General features: G+C 32.4%; 1 long non-coding RNA gene across 2 annotated transcripts in view; it reads left to right on the top strand.

Moving 5' to 3' along the window:
• Window positions 1-25,752, top strand: part of LOC145248844 (uncharacterized) — a 1,349,369-nt gene that overhangs the window by 879,721 nt on the left and 443,896 nt on the right. For both annotated transcript variants that reach the window (XR_013863417.1, XR_013863416.1), the window contains exon 3: window positions 24,759-24,799. This is a non-coding gene — a long non-coding RNA (uncharacterized LOC145248844). The remainder of the gene's footprint in view (window positions 1-24,758; window positions 24,800-25,752) is intronic.

Below are 25,752 nucleotides of genomic sequence, written 5' to 3'. Positions count from 1 at the left end.
AAAAAAAACAATAAAACAATAAAAACCATCAACATTTAGAGATATCAATATTATCGGAATTGATAATTTAAAAAGAAGTCGGCAATTAAGAACAGAATCGTTAATTGTATCGGAATTAGGAGAAAATTTAGAAATCGTCTTACCACTAGTGTGTACAAGTAGATACGTCCATTAAAACTGTGCATATAACAATTTTATAGAAATGCAGAGACATCGTTTGACTGGCGAACATAGCCTCGTGTTTAGACACCGGGTCGCATCTAAAATTAAAAGTATAATAAAGTAAGCAGTACACAAAGAAATGATGATTTTTATAGGAAGAATAGACGTACGTGCATTTACATGTATATGTGGATTTCTTCGGATATCAATTGATGGTCCTCTCTTGCCTCCCAACCTCATCCCATATAACATTCCGATACAATGCTTCACTTATAGATTACGCAAGCTAGAATTGGACAAACGACGCATATTCTTCTTTCTTGATCGGCTTTATGAAAGAATAACAAAATATCTAACGTTAGAGACTGGTTTTATTTATCAACATGGTTTTTCTTGCTTTCTGCTTTCGAACAGACAAACAAATAAGATTTATATCTTTTATTGCGAAAACCATCGATAAAACCTCTTTTTGTGAACCTTTATAGAGAGCTATTTTTTTCTGTAATGGATATGATTGGTTATCTATGCCTAAATTATAATCGCGTCCCTTTTATTCTTTAATGTACGTCTCTCTTTTTCTTCTCGTGATTTTTTTCCTTTCTTTTTCTTGTGCTTCATTGTCTTCCCTTGACGTCTCCTTTTCTAAACAATATTTTTCCATCTTTATTTGACTCTTACTATATTTTTGTTTTATTTTCTTTCTTTCAATCTTCCCTTTCTGTCCGCTATGTTAGCATTCGTTTTCATTTATCCTCTTACTTTATTCAGTGGTCTATTTCTTCTTGTTTTACCCTTTTCTTTTTTAACGATTTAACTGTTTTCTTCTTCTTCTTCCTCTTCTCCTTCTACTAGTACTGCTTTGTCTTCTTCTTCCCAACCTTGTTGCTTCCCCTGATTCGTTTTCATTCATCCCCTTTACTTTATTTAATTTTCTAGTTCTTCTTTACCCTTTTCTCCTTTAACGATTTAACTCTTTTTTCTTCTTATTTTTTTTCTTTCATATTTTTCTTCTCCTTCTTCTTCTTCTTCTTCTTCTTCTTCTTTTTTTCGTCTTCTTTTTCTTCTTTCATATTTTTCTTCTTCTTCCTCTACTTCTTCTCAACCTTGTTTCTTCCTCTGATTCTTTTACTTTAAGTTTTTTTTACCTTCTCTTTCTCCTACTTTTCTTTCTCCTCCTTCATCGTCTTCTTCTTTTTCTACTATTTGCCTACAGCACATTCCTTTTTATATTTTATCCTTTTTCTACTTTATCCTAATCTTTCTCTTTTTTTCATACTTTATATTCTTCCTTGTTATTTTCTTCTTTTCATCCTTTTTTTCTTTTTCTCGTCATTTTTTATTCTTGCTTATTTTTCCTTCTTTTTATAAATCGTCTTTTCTGTTTCTTCTTCTTCTTCTTCTTCTCCTTCTACTATATTTTATTATTTTTTTTCTCTTACACTACTATTTTCTTTTTTTCGTCACTCTTTATATTTTTTCTTTGGATATTCTTAGTCTACTTTTTCTTCGTAACTTATTTGCTTTTTTCTACTTCTCTTTCCCTACTTTCATTATTTTACACAGGTACTTGGTCTGTTGGAGAAGATCAACGTGTAGTATATGTTCTTCAAAAGCTGCACTTCCATTTATTGTTCTCTTTCGGTGGAGGATATGTTCTTCACGGCTGATACAATTTTTTTATTATTTTTGTACCTTTTCTCCACGTTAAAAAAACGACCCTGGTGTCTAACTCTGTCCCGTGGGGAGGCAAAGTAAATAGGTATTTTTATTATATTGTCCTGTTTCTTCTCCTACCTTAGTTTCTTTTTTCATATCTTCTATTTTATATTTTCTTCTTTTTTATCTATTCTACACCTAATATACCATTTCTTCTTCTTCTTCTTCTTCTTCTTCTTATATTTCTGCTTTTTCCACAACTCATAATTCTTCATATGATTCTTCTGTTTCTCTGGTTGCCCAACTCTACTTTTTTTTCTTTATTTTATCAAACTCTACGTTCTTATATTTTTAATATCCTTTTAGTTCTTGTTGTGTAGTTATATTTTGTTTTCGTATATTACGAGTATATATAAATGTCTATTTGCTTTGTTTTACGTGTGATATATTTGTCTCCAAATTGTTGAGTGCATATACATTTAAAGTCTGTATATGATCGTCTAGTGATGAGTGCAAAAACAAGTCATATTACATTTACGGCATAGGTCTTTATAATAATAGAAGACATATACAGTTCTCTTAGAGTGGGATAACATCGACCTATGATGAACAACCCGAAATCCTTGTTGTATTTACAGCAGATTTAATTACGGATACTTCCTCATTGTCTTAGAAATTTACTATCAACATTTTCCGACGATGACTTCCAATGCAATGCTAATTCCGCGTGTCTCTGACACAACCTCGTTACGTCACTAACTCCAGGTGACCAAACATATCAATTTGAGTATCTACCTTTGTAAGGTTTACTTGTTCATCTAGCTAACAATCCTGTTTGTGTAGGTTATGAACCAAAGCATTCCTTTCTAAATACTCTTATCCTAAAAATACTTTTTGCTTTGATAACATTTTGTTTGCTTCTATTATTACAAATATCAGTAACGATAATAATAATAAAAATCGTTGAGCGCGGACTTACTACGTAACATTCCTTTCCGCCACATTTTTCTTTCTTTTTCTTACTTTACCTTCTTTGTCTCCAATTTTTTTATTTTTTTATAGCTCTTCTTTTTTACACTCTTTTAGTAAGCTCATTTATCATAAGATATTTCCTCCTATTCACTACTCTCCAATTCTTGTACTTCCTCGTTCTCTCAAGATATTTCTCCTGTTCATTTATGTTCTTCTATGAGATCGACATTGTCCCGGAAACTCTGCATAGTACACTCATTATTCGTAGTTTATCTGTTCCCTGCCACTACATTGTTTCTTCTTCTTCTTCTTTTTTTCTTCTTATTTCTTTTTTTTCTTTTTCTTATTCTTCTTCTTTATTATTACTATTATTATTATTATTATTATTATGATTATTATTATTATTATTATTATTATTATTGCCTCACAAGCAGCTTTCACGCCGGTCTTCAGAGATCTTTCCCTAAACACAGCCTTAACTGGAAGCTGAGTGACAAGTCTCCCCAGGTTTCCAGTACTCTTCACCTCTGTCGATAACATTTGCAAATGAATTTGCATTATCGCAACAGCTGCTTGCTATTGGTTTCTCGTTGGCAGCAGCTATTGGTCTTTGTTTGGATTTGAGTGACAATAAGCCTCCCTAAGGTCCCAGTTCTATCCGCACTTATTTGGCTGAGGTCTGGTCAGTTCATCGGTTTTCATTCCTCCTTGACTCTACTTGATTATTTGGTTTCGCTCTGTTTTTTTTTGTGAGGGGGGGGAGAGTGATGTGGCGATGGGGGGATAGGTTAGAGAACTTATAGATATGCCGGCTTCTGTGTTTTTGGCTCCATGTAGTGTTTCATGTTTTGCCTTTGCAGCAGTTTGTCTGGCCCTCGCTTGTTGCTCCTGTGTGTTTCCACATTCAAGGGGGTTTTCTTAATATTTCAGATGTTTTCATTATTGTTTTTCGTTGTATTTTTCCAGTCATTCCTTTGACCAAATTTCTCCCATTCTTTTTTCAAAGATTTTTGGTAGTGTTTCTAGTACTCGTACTATTATAGGTATTATTTTGATTTTCTTAATTTTCCATATACCTTTCATCTATCTGCGTAGCTTTGTGTATTTGCTCCGTTTTTCCTTTTCTTTGATAGTCACCCTATGGTAAGCTGGAACAGCAAAATCTACGAATTGACACGATTTTTCATTCTTGTTAATTATTACAACATACGGTCTTCTTGCTTGGTTGGGTTTATCAGTTTGTAAGTCCCATTGGACTTTGTGATCCTCATTTTCAAGTACTGTTGCCGGTTTCTGTTTTACCACTTGTCTATGTTTTCGAGGTGCAGTTTTTTTGTATAATTCCCAGTGTACAACCCTTCCCACTTGGTCGTGTCTGTGCTTGTATTCCTTTTGGGCCAGTTTGATGCATTCACTTATTATATTGTTTATGGTCTCGTCTCTTTACCCACAGAGTCTGCATTTGCTGTTGTCTTCTGTTTTGTCGATATTTGCTTTGATGTGGTTGGTTCTTATCGAGTTATCTTGTGCTGCCGAGAAACTGAATCCATAAGAGTCAGTTTCTCGGCTTATGTGTCATTTTTCCACTTTTATTTTCTTGTTTTATCCTTTGTCTTTCTGTTTTCTGTTTTATTGGTTTTTTTCCGTGTCTCTCGCTACTATGATTATTTTTTCAGTGTTTTGTATTAAGTATTTTTCTAGTTCTATTTTGCTGTCATTCAAATAGTCCTTTTATTAACTAGTCCCCTCCCGCCGTCTTTGATTTTTACGCAGAGACGGTCAACATCGTCCTTCGGATGTAGTGCGTTGTGCATGGGCAGGAGTGTCCTATTCTTTCGATCGAGTTGTCTCAGTTCTTCTTTATTTACGGTTCAGATTATCATACTAGTGATACTGCCCATGTATTCATGCCATTTATAATTTCTGCTGTATAATTTGGTTTCGAGAAGTTTTCTTGTTCTCTTGAGGTATTCCTTTCCAATACTCTCTCTCATTTCTGTTGCTTTGATGGTGTCTGCTTCCAGTACTCCTAGGTATTTTTGTTCCCCTAGTGACCTCATCTCCGTTTGGTTGGGTAGTTCCATGCTTTCTTCCGTCTCTAGTTTTTCCTTTCTTATAACTAGTAGTGCGCACGTTTCCATACCAAACTCTATTGGGATATCCTGGCTGCAGATCCTGGTAGTTTTATTAATGTCTCTAGTTCATTGTTGGTCCTTGCGAAGAGTTTCAGATCGTCCATGTATATCATGTGGTTCATTTTTCCTCCGTGTTAGAGAACTTGTATCTGCCTTGGTACTTTCTCAGTATATTGTTCAGGGATATCATAGCTATGATGAACAATAATGATGATAGTGAATCTCCTTACAAGAAATCTCTTTATATGTGGATGTCCGTTATGTGTTCTTGTTAGATGCTTGTATCGTGCATGCTAGTCTAGGACCTGCAGATTAGGAAATTTTAATAGATTTTTAATAAAGAGTGTACTATATCTATGTGGTTGCCTAAAAGAATTTTCCATAATCTTAAAAAATTATCTTGGTATATTTGTTTAAACATTTGACTGGAAGGGGTTTAAACCAAGTATTTTACTTTTTTCTGTGGCGGGGCTTAAGCTTATTATAATTCTTGCATTGGGCGGAGCTCTGTTCATAAGACCGTTGGTTATTTCAGTTATTATTAGTGGAGTATAGTGTTTTCTAGCATATTATTTATTTATGGTCATGTTCTGAGTAATTTCGGACATTAGACGGCTGGTAACGGGTTATTATGATTATATTCAATTTTTTCATTATACCCTGAATTTTAAAAGGCGCTATAAAAAAGTATTGCATTTTGGTTGAAAGTTTTTTCTCTGCTGCATGTGATGAAATTCCACTAGGGGCAGAATGTAAAATGTATTTTATAATATAATTACAGTGATTAGAAAACTTGTGAACATAGAAATGATTAAAATTGGGTTGTAGTAGGAACTGTAGAGTTCTGTATTAAGGTTAGCATAGTTGGAAGATAATAAAAAGTTTTATTTGTCAGTTTTTTTAAAGATAACCAAATATTTTCCCTTTTCAACTTTCCATTTTCGAAACCATGAATTCCACCTAAAAATGATACGTGGCCTAAGCAAAACGCTCGTTATAATGCTGTAATTTACATCGATATTTTTTTTATTTTAATATAAAAAAATATTATACGAAAATCAAAAACATAAAACAAGATTATAAGGAAAAGTATTTCCGTTGTATTTAATAAGGTCTGCTTGAATGAAGAAACACTGCCTAAATATACCAATGTATGTTTAAATATATATATATGTATATATATATAAAGTATATATATATAAAATATGTATATATATATAAATATTCATGTAGCTATATATATATATATGTGTGTGTAAATATATATTCATATATATATATAAACATATATATGCATATATTTACATAATTACATTGTGTATATGCATATATATATATTAATATATTTATGTATATATAAACATGTTTGTATATATGAATATATATATATGTATAATTTTAAATATATATATATATATATATATATATATATGAATATGTACATGTATATAGGAATATATACAGGTATATATGAATATATATATTTATATGTTTGTGTAAATATATATGCATACATAGATATGTATTTTTATACATATATCAACATTTTTATATAAATATACCTATATATATGCAGATGTGTGTGTGTTTGTTTATGTATCTTTATATTTATATATATGTATATATAGGTATATATATGCACATATTGTTATGTAATTCTTATGTTAAGAATACTGATGTTATTTGTTGTTGTTCATGTTTGTGAGAGTCTTAGAGTGATAGAGTCTTAGGAGTGTTCATGTGATGTAACAATATGATATATATGTATATATATATATATATATATATATATATATATATATATATATATATATATATATATATGCATATGTAATATATACAAAGGTGTGTATTTATATATGTCTATACAGTAAAACACCGGGAGATATTTGCCCGAAAGATAACGTTTTTCGGGTTACGATTTCAAGTATATTGTTTTTTTTTCGGCGCCTGGTAACGCTATTTGTCCCGCCTTACGATGTTATTTATAACGTTGCTTTGATTATAGACATGTGTATTATATAGTGTCCCGTATTTCGTTACGACTTTTTAATGCCGTATCCCGGGTGTATATATATATATATATATATATATATATATATATATATATATATATATATATATATATATATATATATATATATATGTAATGCGCCTTATCTTGAGTTTAGTATATTGAGAAGTGATACACGAATTACCAATACCGTATAAAGCGATGATGTTTTTGTAAACAAATCGAGCTTAGGTATTTCAGGCAATGTCAAAACATTGTTAATTTACGACTCCCCGATTAGCTTAATTGTTAGGAACCTTGACTGTCGTACAGGCGGTCGGGTGTGAATCCCGGCTTTAGATAGTCGCTTATCTAGCTGGACTGATGAGCTTATACTGTATTGTGGATGACTATATATATATATATACATGTGTATATATATATACATATATATATATATGTACATATATATGTATATACAAATATGTAGTAATATATATGTATATGGACATATTCATTTGTATCTTTACATTTATATATGTACAAATAAATATGTATTAACAAACATATATACATATATATATATGTAGGTATAAATAAGCATGTTTATATATAATTATATATATAAATATATTTATATATTAATATATAGATATGTGTATTTACATATATATATATATATATATATGTATATTGTTGTATACATAAATATACATATGTGTATCAATAAGTATTCTTAGTATGTTTATATACATGTGTATGTATGTGCACTTTGTGTTTATGTCTGGCATAGTGTGAGTTTGTTGTCCATGTAACCCGAGACACTTTGTCCGATTCTTATGTGTCATGGAGTAGTGTTAGGTTTGTTACCGGAATTCTTCTGATAAATATAGAAAATCGATAATCAGAAAAATCTGATTTAAGAAAGTACAGTCCGGTTTTAACCAAAGCTAAACCTTTTATACAGCCTGACATCATAATTACATTGGAGAAGTTTTGTCACCGCATTAAGTTGTGAACTCGTCGTGTCCAGGGTTTTTTTTTCACGTGTCCCTTAATCAACAAAGATTAGACACTTTCTGCAATGACCTGGTATCTGCTGATTTTTTGGTGTGTTAGGTTCTCTGCATTTCTATAAAGTCCACCATCCCAGGCGTTTCTTTATCTCTTTGAAAAGTGGTTACTTTATTAATAATCGTCGGATGTGCCTCTACCGGGGAATGCCGACGGGGCTGATCAGCCATTATTTGCAGGTCAGAGTAACCCTCTTCTGATAAGCAGACTTCCCACCCTGGTGTCACAGTTCTTGCAGATCCATTGATTTCATTCAAATACCTAAAATACGTCAGTGTGCTATAATCTAGCCTGTAGACATCTGTGTGTCTATCCAGGAATATCTCTTCCCAGACTAACACTGACCAACCACCAAACGGGCCATGCTGAATGATGTTGCAGGCTGCATATATTTCTTCGCAGCATTTTCAAACTGTTTCACTTCGTGGCATGCGTCCAGATTATATCTGGTCTTTTCGGTAAATAGCACAGTGGGGCAGTGACGTAATTACCAATTGTGTTTAATTATTATAATTTTCTAATTGTGCATCGGGCTCTACACTGCTAGGCAATGAGCACAGTGCTACTTTCAGGCGGCAGGTATTCAGGTCATCCTGAGGGAGACTATTTTTGACTGGTTGGTCTAAAACTTATCCAACGGTTACCTGATGAAGATCATTCTGTAATGCTCTGGTAATATTCATCTTGTTCCTCTTTACACAAAGACGAAAGTATCGATCTTGCTGCGGTTTTAATGATCTGGTACGGCACTCTGCAGCTTACTAAGAGTAACTACCAGTTACCTAGAATCTCCTATATGCTCTTGAAACTGTGCTTCTTGCAACAACCCATACTGACGTGCCATACTAGTAGATTTGCTTTATTTTTGACATTGCTCTAGCGTTCAGGTACCGAAACATGCCATCAACGGAGATGTTAAATGAAAATCTTCAGCGGTAAAAAGTCAATAAGCAGGAAAATCAGCCAAAACTGACGAGAAAGTGAAAAAGGTATCAGTGATCTGCGCTATTTCTGTTTTGGAGGTGTCTCATTATTACCCTTCTGAAGCCGCTGTTGTGGATTTCATTAAAAAGAAAGCAGCTGAAATTGATTAGCAATCCACTCTGTTACTTCACTGACCAGATCAATATCCTAGATGGTTGACTGATAAGTTGCTATACTCTGATTAATAAGAGCTCCTCTATTTTTTAGCAGTGTATGTAACTATCTATCTTGCTTTCTCTCTATTTCTGTTTCTCTCTATCTTTCTCTCTATATCTATCTCTCTTACTCCCTATATATATATATATATATATATACATATATATATATATATATATATATATATATATATATATATATATATATATATATATATATATATATATATATATATATATATATATGATCGGTAGAAGGAGAAAAATGAAAAGTTAAAGATACCTCTACGAATGACGCGTAGTTTCCAAACCAGCCAATCACCGCTCGAGTAGCATGATTCAAATTTAATTACGTCTAAATTGCCACTATCTCGGTTTTACGTTTCGTTGACGAATTGGGTGGATGGCCGCAAGTTGCAATATTATGAAGTTTATGCATATTACTTTCCCATGTTTTTGCCATGCAATGCATAACACTTTCAGCCAATTTCATATTTTTAGGTGAACGCGTCTTCATGTAACACGACACTTTCGCGACGAATCTATTCAAGCGTTCATTTCCATATTTAATGAATTTTCCTTGCACCGTATGTGCTTCATTAAAAGCCTATTACGCATTTATTCAAAAGAAAATGCGTTCCGTATAACTTTCTCTATTCAAATATGTAGTTTATGATGGTAATAATAAGGAAACTCGCTATTGCCCAGGCGCAATAAATTAAATTAGGAACATTTCTAGATGTTGCTTTAAATATATATTTACATTTCTTTAGCAAATGCCTTTTCCTTTATTATGACTAACTTTTTTTCTGATATACTTCCACACAAAACTAGTATAATACATTATATTATAATATGGGGGGTGTATATAACGGTTTTCTTTGTGTCTATATATACAAGTTTCTAAATATATGCGCTACATTTATAAATGTGATCGTCCAGAAATGTCCGTTGTAGGTGCTGGTGTTTCTGCATGTGTATGTTTCTGTGTCTGGGTTTAGACATTCAACAACTGTTCAACAATGAAACAATTAATGTCATACGGACCACTCTTAGGAGCGACGAATAACGATTTCTAGGGTTCACATCAACAAACTCAAACACACATACCTCATCATTTTGGAGCTGTTTCCCTAATTGTCTCTTGCATGGTTCTAATATTTTGCCACGCCCCTGGTTTTCTTCCTTTCGTTTTGAAAAATATCAAAACATGAGCTATCTCTTTTATTTTTATAGGTTTATTTCATGTCATGGAGTTTGCGACGACTACGTCATTGCTAATCTCACGTCGCTTGGCTCCCGGACGTAAGGACAATTTCTTTCGATCTTGTCGCTAGCAAACCTTACTCTCGACAGTATCATCTCTCAAGTAATACCTATGTTTACATCTAAACCATTTCTCTATCCCATTATCTAAGCGCCCACGAATATCGCATGCAAATTGCCACTATTTTGTTTGTCTAAACTTTCATTGTCAATAAATATTACTTACTGAGATAGTTTATTTTGTGATATTACTTTCTTATGAATTTTTTTTTCTGAATATGTTCCTCTACATAACATTTAACATTAATGATACTAATTAACGGTCAGGATTATCTATCGTTGCCCCACACGCTAATATAATACGACAATATGTCATATATTATATCACTAAAAAGTGTTATTAAATCCAACAACTGTTTATAAATATTTTGTTAAAGCAAACACACATTCTGCCTTTTTAATTACAAGGGCTGCTCAGCAGAGTCTGGGTTAAAATTATAAAATAAGTCTTATTCCTTTATCTATCACCAGCTAAACTCGTTTTCATCCTTATAGTCCGTCTCTTTTCTTTGCTTAGTATATTCTTCCCTCTGGATATGCACACATTCGTAAATCGAGTTGGCATAAAGGAAATGACTCTGTAAAAGTATCCCATTTAAATAATACCATTATAAATATGTGTATACCTTTCGGTAGCATTTAATTATATAAATTGAACTTACTACCTCAAATAATAAATGAATATGTACGTGTCAATGTGAAAATATTTAACCGATAAACTCTAAAACTAATCTACACATACCAATATAATAAACAGGGAATGGTAATCATACACAAAGATGATTTATAACAAGTGTTTTTTTACTTGATTTGGTGAATAATGCGTACAGACATTTCTTGACAAGTTGAAATGAAAAATGTAAATATTAAAAAGTCGAGGTATTTTTATTACTTTTGCGCATGTGAAAATTCATACATAGCTTAGAAGTGGTTTAATTTTAAATGTTTTATCTATCTATCGATAAGCCAAACGGAAGGGCAGGCGGCTGGAGCGTAAAACTTTGGGTTTTAGTTTGGGTTCATGGTACCCCAGCTATCTTTAAACTTTCAAAGCCAGTACTATATAATAGGTAGACTACAATATTCAATAAAGAATTGACTCTATAATAATACATATGAAATCTGCATGAATTGAAATATTTTAAGCGTATATTACAACCAGATACGACTGCATAAGAAATTACCTTATATTTAAAATTCCATGTAGCAGTTGACAACAAGATAAACGCATGGCTGTCTTCGAATACGCCGATAATATTGCATTGTACGAAGATTTTATAAATTTTATTAAGTTTATTAAGTTTGGTAAAGATTACATAAACCGAGTATGTGTGCCTATATATCTGCCTATATATATATATGATTTTCAGAATGTGACTGATTGTATAATAAATTCCACAGCCAAACAACGTCGCAGTTCACAAGAGCCATGACAGTGAACGAACCGGAAGTCCAAGGCTCGAGTTTCGCCCTCATTTGGGCTCATCAGTTAGACACATCCGAGCTCAGGATTCGAAACCCGGGCCTCTTGCATGCGAGGCAAGCACTCTACCAACTGAGAAAACGCCCCGCACACAAGAATGTCTATTAACCAACACAGATAAAGCAAACCGCGCCGAAATCCGACTGTGAAATTAACTCACTTCGTTTCGATAAGGGACGCGGCCGTCCAACCAATCAATAACCCTTGCCGATGTCTCACAAGTAGGAGTTTTTTTTAGGAGTGTCTAACTGATGAGCCCAAATGAGGACGAAACTCGAGTCTTGGACTTCCGGTTCGTTGACTGTCATGGCTCTTGTGAGCTGCGACGTTGTTTGGCTTTGGAATTTAATATATATATATATATATATATATATATATATATATATATATATAGAGAGAGAGAGAGAGAGAGAGAGAGAGAGATAGAGAGAGGGGGGGTCCACAAAGTCTGGCTAAATTATGCAGCAAGACTTTGTGGGCACCGTGTACATTATGCAGCCAGACTTTGTGGGCACCGTGTACATCATGCAGCCAGACTTTGTGGGCACCGTGCAGATGATGCAGCCAGACTTTGTGGACACCGTGTATATTATGCAGCCAGACTTTGTGGGCACCGTGTACATTATGCAGCCAGACTTTGTGGGCACCGTGCAGATGATGCAGCCAGACTTTGTGGACACCGTGTATATTATGCAGCCAGACTTTGTGGGCACCGTGCAGATGATGCAGCCAGACTTTGTGGACACCGTGTAGATTATGTAGCCAGACTTTGTGGGCACCCTGTAGATTATGCGGCCAGACTTTGTGGACACCCTGTATATATATATATATATATTATATATATATATATATATATATATATATATATATATATATATATATATATATATATATATATATATATATCATCATGATCATGCAGTCCTCAGTCTTGACGATGACTAGTCGGGGCCTCGATGCTTTATCCCTTGGTGTTAGCGTAGTACTGATTCTGTGTTAAACGTCTGCCGGGATTGTGTCATCGATAGTGTCTTAGCTCTAAGACTTCTCCAATATTTCTCTCTATTTCTTCCTTTTTTGAAGATTGTTCCGCGAGCTACTTTTTTCTTTGACTTGTTCCTCCTAACTTTCGACATTGATGTTCATCGCATTCAATTGCCGCTTTTTTTTTTACATCTTTTAGCGAAGCTTCTGACTTTCTACGTTGCAGCTCCCATTTTTCAGTTTTCCGTAATGGATCATATTTTAAATGCAGTTATCTTTCTATTTCGGCAATGTGCCTTGTCTATCGTAGATGCAAAGTTTAAAGGGTAGCTTCCGTACTGTCTAGGTTTGCTTTTCTGAGAAGTTCAACGTTTGATACGTAGTCACTTCATTTGAGTTTCATAATCCCTCTACAGTGTTTCTGCTGGACGGCTTCCAATATCGGTATGTGCTCTCTATACAGAGCGTAGGTCTCTGCTGAGTACAGTAAGGCTGACAGGGCGACGGTTTTGTAGACACTGCACTTAGTGTTTAGCCGATTACCAGTCCTAATCCAGTGCCGTATTTCTACTTTACCAAAGGGGGCACATGCGCTTTGGATTCGACAGCTTATTTCTTTGTAAACACGGTTGGTAGTGCTTAGAATTGTTTATAAGATATTTGAAGTTTACGAACCTCGGCGTTGATTATTATTATAGGCTCTTGAGGGAGTTCTTTTTTCATCTGGTGAGGGCTGATACATCACTTCTGTCATCTCTATCATTATTCGTAGGTAGATCCCTCTGACTGTTTGAGAGGAGGCCCCGGCTAGCATCTGCATCTGAGCTTTATTGTAAGCTATTAGAGCAGTCTCGTCTGCGAAGAGCAGTTCTGTTATCAGCTCCTTCCTGGGCTTGGTCTTGGTCTTCAGTCTTGAATTAGTGAACAGTTTCCCGTCGGGACGCGTGTGGATGAAGACATTTTCTTCGATGTTTTGATGAAACATCATAACGACGGTTGTCAGAGATACGGTGAACATTGTTGGCGTCCTTCTTTGCTTCGTGGTTTGCTTCCAAGAGTCCAAACACACACACAAACACACACACACACGCACATATATATGTGCGAATATATGTATATATATTTATGTATATATATATATATATATGTATATATGTATATATGTATATATATAAGTACATGTATGTATATGTATGTATATGAATATATATGAAATTATTTATATAAATATATATATAACCTTGTCTCTATTGTTGTAATCAATTGTAAATGTTCTTACCTACATTAAATTGAAATATATATATATATATATATATATATACATATATACTGACCCGTTTGGTCAGTATATGTTTTACCGAGCTATTGAATAATGAGCATACAGCATTAATGTATAAATATGCAAGTCAATATGCAGAATTAATGTACAAACGCGGGAAAATGAATGTACGGGCGTGCGAAAACGACTGTAGCGATGAGTGCAAGCAACATTCAATTTCGCGTGCGCGCAAATCATTTGAGTTCACGCGCCAACGAAAAGAAAATGGTGACCAGTGAAAAAATACTGAATGGTTTTGATAATAAAAATCCTAACATCGTTTTCGTTTAGATTAAATGAAAAATCCTTTAGGGGGTAATCTGTTGAAAAAAATTGTACAATAAAAACAAAATAATAAATACAAGAGAAGCGTTTCTATTATCGAAATAATCCTATTAAAGAGGAAGCAGTGTAATTTTCCTATCTTTCTCTTATATATATATATATATATATATATATATATATATATATATATAATGTTTAAGTACATGTAAATGCACGCAAAATTCGGTGTTTATTAAAGAGATCTCGATGAGGATAGAGCAGGTATATCGTATGATTTTATACAAATATTATTGGCTACATATGTGCATACATACGTCAGTGGAATTATAGTTCAGAGAGACCATCTCATCAGTCCGTATAAAAAGGATCAATTGATTACTTTGCGAATTGATTATTGACACTTTTCTAAGTCTCATGAGATTTTCTCTTTAAATTAGAATTCTATTGAAACATATATGTATATATATATATATATATATATATATATATATATAGAGAGAGAGAGAGGGAGGGAGAGAGAGAGAGATAAATACATGTCTATAACTAGCCTTGTGTCGTATCGTTGTGTGTCTGTCATGCTTAAGAATGAATACATTTCCATAGCTCTTAGCAATACGTTCCTGGCTAACATATCTTTGTAAGGTGCAGATTCCAGGGAGATACGTAAAGTGTGTACGTTATTTTAACGTTTATATTCACTATGTTTGTTGCGTACATGAATCTCTGCAGTGTTTCTCTTTTATCAAAAGCACCTGCTTTAGAATCGACGGCTAATTGGTAACAATCGATCCCAAGCAAATTCAAAGTTTGTGGGAAGGTACGCATCGCTTATTTCGAAAACTACACACAACAAGGAATATAATGAAGTAAAAACCAAATTAATTCGTTCAAGAAGAAAATTCAAGGAAAAAAGCGAAAGAAAACGTGTAAACTTCTACAAACCTACAACAAACAGAAATTGGTATTTTATTCGGCAAATTACGTCGGGTCATTGGAGATAGACAGAATTAATAGCTCATAGTATGGAATATACACAATTTTAAGGTTGTTTCACTATGTGCATGCCACACGCACACACACGCGCGCGCACACACACACACTCACACACACACACAAACACACACACATATATATATACACACTTATAATGTTTTTCTATAAATAATTGTTCCAATTTTTATACCTGTAGACATTAATAAAGCAAATACCAGTCCATACAAGTGAAAACTGGTGCTCGTCGCGATACTTGAGCAGAGTCATCAATGTAAAGCAAGGGGTCTTCCACTCAGAATAATAGGAATATATATATATATATATATATATATACATATATATATATATATGAATTTATTCATATATATATATATATGTATCATAAATAAAATATATACGTAAAATAAGACAATACAGATATTGTGATAACAGATACGTGAAGCTGGCAAAAATAATATATAGATAACATAAAAGGTGTAGATAGTATGATAATATACATATATCAAAAGAGTGTAGCATAAAATAATACACATAGCAGAAGAATATATAGAAATCACATCAAGTTCAGAAAACAGAAGAAATATGTAGATATTATAGCAAGTGTTCATTGTATAAGAATATATGGATGTCATAAAAACTTGCAGATAGCATAAAAATACGTAGATGTCTTAAATAGTTATGATAGCCTTAGAATATTCAGATAACATAAATTATTTGGATGACAAAACAATATTTCGATATCGTAAAATATATTAATCAGCATGATAATATGCAGATACTATAGCAAAGTGTACACAGAATGTAGAATAATGGCACGTTGATAACTATTAAAAGTACAACCAGAGTAGTTAGGAAAGGTATGAATACATTTGTTAATTACCAGACTGCAAGTTTAGTGAGATTCCGTTAGTTGTGTGTATATATATATATATATATATATATATATATATATATATATATGTATGTATGTATGTATATATATATATATACACACACACACACATATATATATATATATATATATATATATATGCGCATAAGCCTGAAAAAACTTAACGTGTATGAAACGCAGAATATTCAGTGTAGTTTAATCGGCATATACATTTTGTAACTTATTAACTAGCTCTACTTACGTATTGAGCACTTTTGAAGTAAATACTTAAAGCTTACGCATGCATCTATACTTTCGTATATTAAATTTATGTGAGTAAGTTAAGCAGTTATATATATATATATATATATATATATATATATATATATATATTTAAGGGTGACTCATTCATATGTATATATATACGTATATACATATATATACGTATATACATATATATACGTATATACACACATACGCACACACATACACACACCTATATATATATATATATATATATATATATGCTTCAGAATAATGTTATTAAACAATCATCTAGTATGGAAGCCTGTGATTTACAGAATATTACCGGCAGTAATAGCCTATAAGTATTATTCCATCTAAATAAAAAATGATTGATATACAAGATAGAGCAAATAAATTAATTGTAGTGAACCAACTGGACTCATACAGTAATATGCCCACCCGAATTAATACTCAGCTATGCGTATTACCCAATATACATCTTGGATATTGTAAGCTGACTGCTTTAAAGAACAATCACCATGGATTTTACTATACATTTTGAATCTAAAATTTTATATCAATTTCTTCAAATTCCATAACTATATGACTTCTGATTAATCAATTATCTTGAATTAAACTTTCCATGTCTCACTGACTTTAGCAAATAGGGAAGACACCTTATAAATATTTGCTAATATTTTCTCCTCTTAAGAGATGGTAGACATCGAAACCCGATAGGTTAAGGAGATAAAATGTTCTTAAGTATTCTTTGTCTTGCTTAGAATAATAAAAATCTATGATATGAAACTCAAACACTTCACTTCTAAGATGTTTTTTGGAAATTCATTGAATCACTACAATTAATATATATATATATATATATATATATAAATATATATGAGCTTCATTTAATCACATGAATTAATATAAAAGGATATAATTTTATGCGTAAACTTACAGTATTTACTTAACCTATGCTCAATACATAGGGAGAGGTAGGTAGTAAGTTATGAAAATATATATGGCAATTAAACTACACAGAATATTACTATATATATATGTATATATATTATATTTATGTATGATCACAAGACTACCTTATAATTCTTTAAAAAATAACGCTAAAGTAGTGGTAGAAATAACAGCCTTTCGAACGCAAAGAACAAATCTTAAATTTGAAAGCGATAAAAAAAATTGGGCATTCAAGTAGGTATTAATCGTGGCTCATTTGTTCAGTAGGCAGTAATAGTTTATAAGTATTATTCCATACGGATACTGGTGTTATAAGTTCGATGCAGATTTTTTCTGATGACAGCTTGAAACATACATGTACATATGTTTAACTTTTTATTTATATAATATTAATAATAATATAATATATTATAATATATATATATATATATATTTCAGATTTCTTTTTGGCGTTCAAAACGCTCTTGTTTTTATTTCTACCGCTACCTTAGCGGTTTCCTGAAAACACTATAAGCTCTTCTGGTTATGCCATAATTCGACAAAATTGACCTGATGAAAATTACAGAATACATCAACAAAATCATTTCGAATAAAATAATAAAGATGAGAATGGTAGTTCGGTGAATCGAAATAATACCACAAATAAATCATGTTCATGAATTAACGATAATTTAATCTCCGTAAATTTCTACATATCTATATATATATAAAAATATAATGTTTGGTTCGTTAAAAGCGAATAAAACCATATTTCTACGTTACCAATTTAATTGAAATTTTCAGAAAATCTATTTTTAAAATCAAGGAATGTTTGCATGCTATTAAAATAATTTAACATTGCGAATTATAAAAATATTAAATCAAATAAAAAATATTTTCGTAACTGCGAGATTATCGCCATTTTATTTCCGGTAGAAATTAGCCTGTCACTTATCGAGATAAGTATTATTTTTATTAATTTTTATGATACTAATGCAGATGGGGAGGGGAGGATGTTTTGTACCTATTCTGTCAATTACAACTGAATAAAAAAAGCATATCGTAAAACTTTAATTAAACGTGGAAATATGATTTAAAAAATAGCGCGGATCGCTTTCTTTTCCTTTTATTATTTTTAAAGAGTGAAACTTTTCTTATTCATGAAAAGAGTTAAACCTACGTAAATAAATAAATGTTTGTACACGTGACAAAGTATCAATAAATGGTTTAGTTACTTTTTTCAAATTATTTATGAAAATATTCAACATGCTTAATTTCTATACTTATAGGGTTTTGGATTTTTTTTCACTGGATTATTATTGATTGGACACTAAACATATTATTAAAAAAAATTAAAACGAAATCATTATTTCGACATTTGAAAGTGGTGCTCACTTTTTAGTTACAACATTCTGATAAATCAGTCACCCATTTTGTAAGCAATAAAAACGCAGTATACCAAAACCATAGAAAGTAAAAATAATATGATCCTCTACCGCATTTGTAAGTCAGAAATATATTTGTTTCTCAAAGAAAAAAAATAGATTGAACATGACTTTTTTTATTGTTTTTATGAAAATAAAGTTTCGAGTTTAAATTTTTTTTTTTTTTACTTATTCAGTTAAAAGTCAGTTTGTGGGTGTGTTTTTTTTATTGTTTTTATGAAAGGTGAGTTTTTTGGGTTTAAAAAAAATTTTTTTTAAGTATTATAAATTACACTAACATGCTGAAGAAATGTTTAATAATTTGGTATTTTTTAGATTAGGTCCACCTCCACAATTTTCCTTTCAATGACGACATAAATAGGTTTTCGAGTATGCTGAACACGCAAATCGTATTGAAATTTTTCGGAAATAAATAGTTGTATTATGCATTGCATTCTTCGGCGGCCATATTTTTACGTGCACACGTACCATAAACAAATATACGCACGTAAAAAAGATGTCCGCCAAAGATTACAATGCATAATACAATTTTTTATATCTAGATAACTACTTATTTCTGCAGAATTTTAATGCGATTTTCGTATTCAGCATAGTCGTCATTTAAAAGAAAACTGAGGTGGACCTAATCTAAAAATTTACCAATAATTTTCCATCCAGTACGCCTCCCAATACATTGCTTCGTGAACATGCGACCATTTTATATCTCCCGAAGGTACTTCTGTATTTAGAAAAAAAATATGAGTGACCGATTTACCAGAACGTGGTAACTAAAAAGTGAGTACCCCTTTCAAATGTTGAAATTATTTTTTTTTCAATTTTTTTTCATAATCTGGTTAGTGTTCAATCAATAATAATCCAGTGAAAAAATTTCAAAATACCTATCAATATAGAAACTCTACCGCGTAAGTAAATAAATAAAAAATGTTACGTGCGCATGCGTTAGGCTTGACTAGGGGGTTACTAAGGGAAAGACCATTCTGGCCACCTGAGGAAGGGGCATTTATTTTCGTGTTTATTAGCTTAAAGGTTTTTTACAAGGCATTTTGGTACGCGAATGCATATTTAACAGTTTTCGTTTATACTCACGCATAGCATAAACAAAGGCTACGTCTGTGAAATGAAAAATAGTCCCAGAGTTCAGGGGTTAATACCATGCAAAAGAAATCAAACAAAAAGACATTTTAGCCAAGAAACACACAGAAAGAAAAAAAATAGCATCCATTTTTTTTCTATCGAATTTATTTGCTGTTTTTATTGAAAACTATTTTCCCCCAGATTTTTGATATAATTTTCCATTAAGGGCCGTACGTCTCACGTTCGTAAATAATTTTTTTTTTTTTGTAGATTTTGGTGTGCTAAAAACGAATCTGCAAACCGTTTCCGTCGCAAAAAAGTAGTTTTTATGATATGAAGACATTACTTTTTCGAAAAAGATGCGATCACTTTTCCATGTAAATTTAACTTAAAATGAGCACCCACTTTCGAGCCACCTGAGAGAGGGGGAATTTTTCCCATGTTTATTGGCTAAACTTAACAGCTTTCGTTTATGCTCACGCATAGCGTAAACGAAGGCTACGGCTGTGAAATGGAAAATAATCCCAGAGTTCAGGGGTTATTACCATGCAAAAGAAATCAAACAAAAAACTTTTTAGCCAAGAAACACAGAAAAATGTCCCTCTCTCAGGTGGCCAGAAAGTAGGTGCTCATTCTAAGTTAAATTTACATTGAAAAGTGATCACACACTTTTCGAAAAAGTAATTTCATGAATATCATGAAAACTTTCTTTTAGCTACGGAAACGGTTTGCAGATTCGTTTTTAGCACACCGAAATCTACAATAAAATATTTCGTTATATATGAACGTGAAACGGGCCTTAAAGTAAAATAATACCGGATTTTTTGGAGCAGATTTGCCGTTTAGTTGTACAAATATCCTCAAACCAGGTAATCACTAAAAGGGACTTTTAAAAGTCGTCACCTGTATCGAGCAAAAGTTTAAAACCACCGATTATATGCCAGCCTACGTCATGGTAACATATATTGAGTGAGTTCCTAACAGTATTTTGTATAGTTTTTTAGTTTAAACTCATTTCCCAAAATTTCCCCAAACTTAACGTGTTCGATACAGTCTGCCGCCATTTGTATTTTTCAGATATACCGATAAACATTGAATGTTTTTGAACCGATTATACATTACATAAAAACACTAAAAATCTTATCCAGTTAGGTAGAACATTTACTTTTCTTGCCTTTGATAACATTTATTTGTTATATATTTATTTTTGACAACTTCTTTGTATCTGTGTTTAGTAATACAAACCCTTTTCATTTAATGTAACGTTTAGTCGGCTCGAAAAACAGTGTTTATCGGGGTATTTGAAAGCTACAAATGGTGGTGGACACTGTTGATTACTTTAAGTTAGAGAAAGTGAGTTAAAACTAAAAAAACTATACAAAATACTGTCAGAAACCCACCGATTATGCCAGCCTATGTCATGGTAACATATATTCGATGAGTTTCAGACACTGTTTTGTATAGTTTTTGTTTTCAACTTACTTTCCTAAACTTAACCTATTCAACAGAGTCCGCGACCATTTCTGTTTTTTGAGCCGATTAAACATTTTAACATTGCATAAAAACACTAAACAATTATCCAATTAGGTAGAAATGTAACTTACCTTACCTTTGCTTTCATTTATTTGTTTTTGCATAACTTTTTAGAATCTGTGTATAGTAACCACCCTCCCCCCACACCATCAACCAAATATTAATTACTAACTCACATTTTTGTAAAACAACAACAAAAAAAAACATTTAGCGTTTCAACATTTTTGCTACGTTCGGCTTCATCCACTGATTGTTGGTAAAGTCCAAACCATGAATGATTGACAGAAACTCCTGAGGATCCAGATCAAATTCTGCAAGAGTACCATTTTTTTTTCATTTTCGCCTTCTTTTTCAGTGGATTTCAGTGTTTTTTGCAGTGGATTGCTGTACTAATATAAGAAACATGCATTTTCTCTTTTTATTAAATTTTTCCATTACACCAAATTGAGCCACTGCCACGCGTGACAGGGTACAGCTAGTATATATATATTTATAAAAGCCACTTTGCCTGTGTGTGTTTGAGAGAGAGAAAGAGTTCCTTTTGGACTGTTGGGGAGTGTTCCATTTTTGTATCGTAATACCTTCGATAAGTATAGAATATCAAAAATCCCAAAACTCCGTTTAGATAGTCAGTCTGAATTAGACCCAGCTTGTCCCCCTTCTATAAACTAACATCGCAAGTATATTTGAAAAGTTTATCACTGCACAAACAGAAGAACCTAACGTAAAAATCTAACAATAGGTTCTTTGATTTCCTTTTTATCTCGTTCTAATTGCAAAAAAAAAAAATCAATAAATAGTTACGATTAGTTTTCTGTTGAATGAGTAAGAATATTAAAATATGATTTGTTGAATCAACGAGATTTGATGTTTTTTTTTATAAGGCCGGATTATGATGCCGTATTGTATCATATTAAATTTCATCATGTTTTTTGTCAGTAGGAATGTTGTCTAGTCATAATGTTTTCCACGGACGCAAGCACTTTCATGAAAACTCAGATGTATACAAATTTCAATTTTCATCCTGGAGGTAATAATACAATGTTTCTTATTGATTTCTAATACAGAGTATTTGTCTTCCGGGATTGATTCTATGCTATAACTGTTGTTAATTATACTATTGCAACTTATTTTATATACGGCATAGTCGCGTCCTCAGATCACCGAAGTTAAGCAACGTTGAGCCGTGTTAGTACCAGATGGGAATTCTAGCCACTGAATGTGCTCTACGCTTATCTCGGCATTTGCTTCCAGTCGTCCTGTACATACACTTCATTTGCCACTGGTATTTAACAATGTCGACTCAGGAGAAGTGTTGTTGAAGATTGCACACCTCCTGCCGGAAAAAATTCACACGAAGGGACGCTTCGTGGGTATCCATAGACTGTCAAACACTGTAGGGTTCTTTAAAAATTTATTGTAATGTTCTTCATTGTTCACTGTACTATTTTATTACCACGGTATCACAACTGATCAAGGCCGGAATTTTATTCGAGGATCACTGTTTCGAACTAGTGTATCATGCTTCCGTTCTGTTTATATGAAGTCATAGTCCCCGGCATTGCTCCATATCTTGTGAAGTATTGTAGAATATGTAATTTTCTTAATATCAAACACCAATGTATCATCTCCTACTTTTATGGCGCGGAGTAGCATAGGTTCTATGGTCATGAAATGAACGGTTCTATGCGTTACGTATTTCTTTTAAGATGGTTTTCATAACTATTGTTCATAATAATACTTCCTATTCCAAGGTAAGTGAGAATATGCAGTACAACGGAGTATATGTTTTTGTTAATGTTTTTAATGGAGTATATTCTATCTATATATCTATAAAAGTGGGGACGTGTGTCTGTATGAGGACGCTTTTCAACTTATATAGTCAAGGGATTCTTGATCTGCAGACTTGAAATTTGCTATATACAAATCTGTAGATTATTCAGACATGTGACATTTTTTTTTAATCAGCTTTCATCCGGAAAAAGGGGCTACTAAGGAATCAAAATTTAAAAATTGGTACATGGGGGGGGTAGCGGATCTTGATCTGTTTGTACGCTGTTTCGTGAATACTCAAGCGTGGTGGCTGACATTACAGATTACTTATGTAAATAATATATATATAGGGTTTAAAGATGTGTTAAGCTGCCCTAATGGTTATCGTACTTGGCCCCTGTATTTATGTTTGGGTTTCGATCTCAGCTCGAGTAATTCTTTTATTAATCAAAAGAAGTGAACTGTTTAAAATAAAATCGTAGCACATGTTTTGGTTTCTTTTCGTTTTTTTTTTTTTTTACTTCATTCATTTAAAGGAATTTAACGCATGGTTTAATACCTAAGGTTTTTTTTGTTCATAATAAATTACTACATGTACTACTAATAATGCAACATTTATGCGTATTTTACGGTAAGGCAACGCCGGGCTACCTGCTAGTTTACAAATAAAATAATTCATAACTTCGTTCGTTTTTTTAACGGGACGACAGTGTAGTATGTGGTCTATCTTTTAAGGCGCAATGTATGTAAAAGTATGTATGTATTCTGTGTTTGTGTGTACCTGTTCTGAGTTTTAGGGGGTAGTGAAGTACGTGCTATCTTTTTAGAACACAGTAATCTATATGTTCTGTATTTTAACGTCCGTGTTTTCTGTTTTTTTTAAGGCGGAGCGTAGAATGTGTTCTGTCTCTTGATTGCAATGTAATATATGACCTGATTTGTAGAGCGCAGTTTATTATGTTTTTACTTTCAGGTCAGAGTGTACTATGCGTTCTACTTTTACGGTTCAGTTTAGTATGAGTTTAGTCTTTTAGGACACAGTGATGTGTGTGTTCTGTCTTACAGGACACAGTGTTGTAAGGTTGCTGTCGTTTACGTCGTGATGTAGTATGTGTTCTATGACTATGAAATTAACAGCACTGTGTACTATGTTTTCTGTAGTTACAAAATTAACCAACTATAAATTACTTCTTCCATTAAGAGTGCTTTATTAATTGCTCTCCATTATGATGCTTCCCTCTCCTAGGCTAGCGAGTGTATGCAGTGGGAAGTAGCACGTGTTTGATATTTTTGAAATGATGATTAATTCATACATTAAATAATTAATCACTTATTTTTATTTTAGGTGAACGCCGTTAAACTTTTTAACATGATGATTACATACAGGTAAGTTTACATTTTTTATTGACCTTTGCCTAATATGTAAACCTTCACATTTATCGTATTCGTCCTGTTTCTTGTATTTTTCTTACTAGGCCTATTGATTTATTGTTTACAAGTGTTAATTAATCATATTTTTTCCTATTCGATTATTTTGTTTATAGTTTTAAGAGCAATGTCCCCGCCATTATAAGAGAACGACAAAAGTCCGCTCTAAAAATAATGTCTATTATTTTTATTTCGCCTGAATTCACCTGAAAGATTGCAAATTGTTATGATAAGTGAACTTATGCATTTATTGCCTGAAAGTTTGATCTCTGTTAAAAATATTCACTCTGTGAGGGTCTAAGAAAGCAAATCCCCGTCATATACGTGCGTCAGAAGCAGATATTCGTCATTGAATTTATCGCAAAACTGCAAAAAAAAAATGGATATTACTGTGTATAAAAATAAATCTTGGAGCAATAGGCCGCTCGTTTTATTGCAACCACTTCCTTCCTCGTAGCTCTTTAACGTTTTGAATTATGAACAGAAAAGATAGGAGGCTTTGCTTATGGAACGACCCCTGTATAAAAATGATATACAATATGTAATATGAAAAATCAGAAAAAAACTATGCATTTTAGTAATTTATTTCATTCCATAAATCTTACCAGAAAAAATGTTATCTATTCGCTTTTAAACCATCTCTCCTACCCACAGCCAAGAAAAGGAGAAATCTCTACAGACTGAGGCAAGTCGGCAATCATTTATGTTTAATGATACTTACCGAAGAAAGGAAATGTTGAATAATAGTCGCATTCATTACGAATGATAGTCTGTGTATTATAATCCAATCTGATATTCTTTTATTCTGAGAATAATCCGAACGTTTAACTGTGTTGTACGGCAATAAATGAAAACCATTGATTTAATTAAAACTAATGAATAATATCTGTTCTAAGTTGTTCACGTTACAG

The sequence above is a fragment of the Euprymna scolopes genome, chromosome 27 (assembly GCF_053919585.1).
Source record: "Euprymna scolopes isolate OS-2025 chromosome 27, ASM5391958v1, whole genome shotgun sequence".
Lineage (NCBI taxonomy): Eukaryota > Metazoa > Mollusca > Cephalopoda > Sepiida > Sepiolidae > Euprymna > Euprymna scolopes.
Note: the sequence above shows the minus strand (reverse complement) of the source record. Positions and strands in the feature narration are given on the sequence as shown.